The sequence below is a fragment of the Sinocyclocheilus anshuiensis genome, unplaced genomic scaffold (genome assembly GCF_001515605.1).
Source record: "Sinocyclocheilus anshuiensis isolate Anshui unplaced genomic scaffold, SAMN03320099.WGS_v1.1 scaffold2754, whole genome shotgun sequence".
Taxonomy (NCBI): domain Eukaryota; kingdom Metazoa; phylum Chordata; class Actinopteri; order Cypriniformes; family Cyprinidae; genus Sinocyclocheilus; species Sinocyclocheilus anshuiensis.
The window spans coordinates 2,798-5,986 of NW_015558769.1; positions in this window are offsets into that span (position 1 = coordinate 2,798).

The window sequence follows — 3,189 nt, forward strand, 5'->3', positions numbered from 1 at the left end:
CGTCACGCGGTGGTTTGCTGAGTTTGATTTAATCACATTATCACTGTTCTTTAGGTCCGTTGTTTTGCAAGCCTGAGGGTGTGATTAAATTACTCGTCCTCTTCCTGTTGGATGTAGTAGTTCATTCATTGGCGGTCACAAGACATCACGAGGTATATATAAGTTGTAGTCCTGATACAAAAGATCTCTGTGTTATCTCTTGATTAGATTGGTTCGTCATCTCATGATGAGTTGTTTCTGTGGCATATCACAGTCCTGTGCTTTGTGGTATTAAGAAATCCCTACAGTATGCACCTTTAAGTGGGTTTGCCAACTGCCATTAAAAGGAGAAAAGAAGACGCTTAAATGTGCATGCATGACCTGGTCTGTTCTTGCGCATCACACAGACGTTTGAGCTTCCGTGTTTAGCGTATTTGATGCACACTTCTGTAACGCTCACTCATTAATTTATCATTTACTTTTATCTGCCGCCAGACTATCTAATACGTCGTTGTTATAACTAGGGATGGGTCACGATTTTCGAATATTCGATTAGTTGATTTAATTATAGAATATCGAATAGGTTAATCCCTACATTATGATCACTTGATGTTTGTTGATTACTATATAATCATTGAGAAACAAAGAATTGTCATACTGACAAAGACAGATAGCTAAACTCTTTGTCTGCTTTCATTCAAATAAAAGATTTTAGAATGCAGGCCAACCTTTGCAAAGTATCATAAAAATGAAATATGCTTAAAAATCAACTAAAACTTAAAAACGTCCAAAAACACTCAAAAGGGATTTTGCATTGTGTGGCCACTAAGTAAGGATGCTGTTTTATTTGCAAAATGAGCCAAGGGCTCGAATTGCCATCCCAATAAGTTAATAGGATGTGGCACCACATTAATATGAACCAAATCTATCCATTTCCAACAAATGCAAATCTATTACAAATATTTTACAAATTATTTGATTGCTTTCTTTGCAATAACTTTTAATAACTACTATTTGTCACAATTTCAAAACATACAGTGGCATCAAAAATTATTTGGACACCTATATCACACATTTGAAAATGTCTGAATTTCACTGCATTTAGATACAAAAACAAATGATGCTGGGGCTGTTGAATGAGATTCACTCTTCTGAGCCACTTTATAAACACTTGGTTACATTAAATGAAGTCAGTTTCCATAAAGTTCACACCTGTTATTTTTGCAGGATAATCACTGTTCATCTTTTATTAGCACAAGAACATTTGACAACCAGAAAGTGTATATTTTGAATAATATATCTATTCAGTCTACTAACTATATGTACCTTTGCAACTACATGTCAACTGCCAGTCATAAGAGTATTAATGGACTACCTGCTTAATATCCGCTAACATTTTATTTTGATGGTCCCCCAAAAGACATTCTATGAGTAACTTTGTCCGTGCATGTGCATTTTACTAACCCTAACCACTAATCCTAATCCTAACCATAATCATAATTAATATTCTAAAGGGAGTTAGTTGAGATGTACGGTAGTTGCAGAGTTAATTATAGCTAGTAGAATGTCTAAAGTCGACTGTCGAAATCGAAAAATTATGTTCTGGGCCCTATGCACTCTGTCATCCTTTCCCCCCACTAACGACACCCCTGCTCAGCAGCTTCACCCAAATTTCAGATAACCGTGCTCTCTGTCTCCCCAACAGTTGTCTTACTGACGCCCCCGTGTGGTGAACCAGAGGTGGAAAAGAAACAAACCTGTGTGCAGCTTGTTTACATCAGAGCATGATCATGTGCTCCTGATCAGTGTGAAATAGCAAAACAGTTTTTCAAGCTGGCTTATTTTATAACCAGTATGTAATCTAATATATGCTAAAAGTGAGGTCTGTGTGTGGGTGTTCCAACACTGTGTATGTGTTTGTGTCAGTGTGAATTTCCCTTAAAGGGGTCATATGATGCTATTTTAAAGATCATTATTTTGTGTATTTGGTGTAACAGAATATGTTGACATGCTTTAATGTTGAAAAAACACATTATTTTTCAAATACTGTACATTATTGTAGGTACTCTATGCCCCGCCTCTCTCAAACATGTCATTTTCAACAAAGCCCCCTCCTTTGACAAGCGCAGTCTGCTCTGATTGGCCAGCTGACCCAGTGCATTGTGATTGGCCGAACACCACAAGCACGCGTCGGAAATGTAACGCCCCTTACCATAATCGCGAGCTTCAAGCTTTCAAAGTAAATATCAAGAGTTAATAATGTCGTTAGTTTTACCATCAGTTCAAGCCCGAAAGGGCAACAGAGTCACGTGACAGACACAGTGATGATGCAGTACACAAGCCGCAGTTAAGACAGCTGATGTGCTATGATTTCTGACAGGCAGTTCACTCTCCTGTGATGTGACCCTGTTCCCCTCACACACACACGACGCGTTACTCTGCGCTGCGCAAAACTCCGCATTTGAACAGTCAACAGCAAATACTTAAACTAATAACAAAACAGTCGCTGATTCAGCTTTATGCACCAAGAGCTTGTAACACTCCAAAGAGAAAGGAAAACTTGAAATCGCATCATATGACCCCTTTAAGAGTAAGGCGATATACAGTAAATTTAAGTATGTTTTCTATATATTCCATAAATAAATAAAGGGAGTGGATTGTAATAATTTAGATGTAACATAAATAAGTCAGATGAGCTGCAATTTTAACCAAGGAGTATTTTCACTTTTCTCTCTTAAGAAAGTTATTTATTTATTTAGTGTAGATAGGTGTGCTGGTTATGGTTGCCTGTTCTCATATCACTTGACAACAGTGTTGGGGAGTAACTAGTTACATGTAACGGACTTGCGTAATTTAATTACAAAATAAAAGTAATTGTAATCAGTTACAGTTACTGAGAAAAACAGTGTAATTAAATTACAGTTACTTATGAAAATGTTAAGCATTACAAAGGGGGTTACATCTGATTTTTTTTTTCACACACACTCCCACATACAGATTTAATTGATTTCTTTCATAAATTGCAGTGACTGCTCTAAAATATGAAACTCCAATGTTTCAGTAGTTTATAACATGCTTATCCGATAGGGTTTATGTATATGCTTTATTTTATTTTTTAAGATTAACTGTTTTTTCTAAGGCATTGTTAGATTCCAGTGTTTCCTGTCATAGATATGCAAAGATTTGATTTCAAAAACAGTATCATAGCTA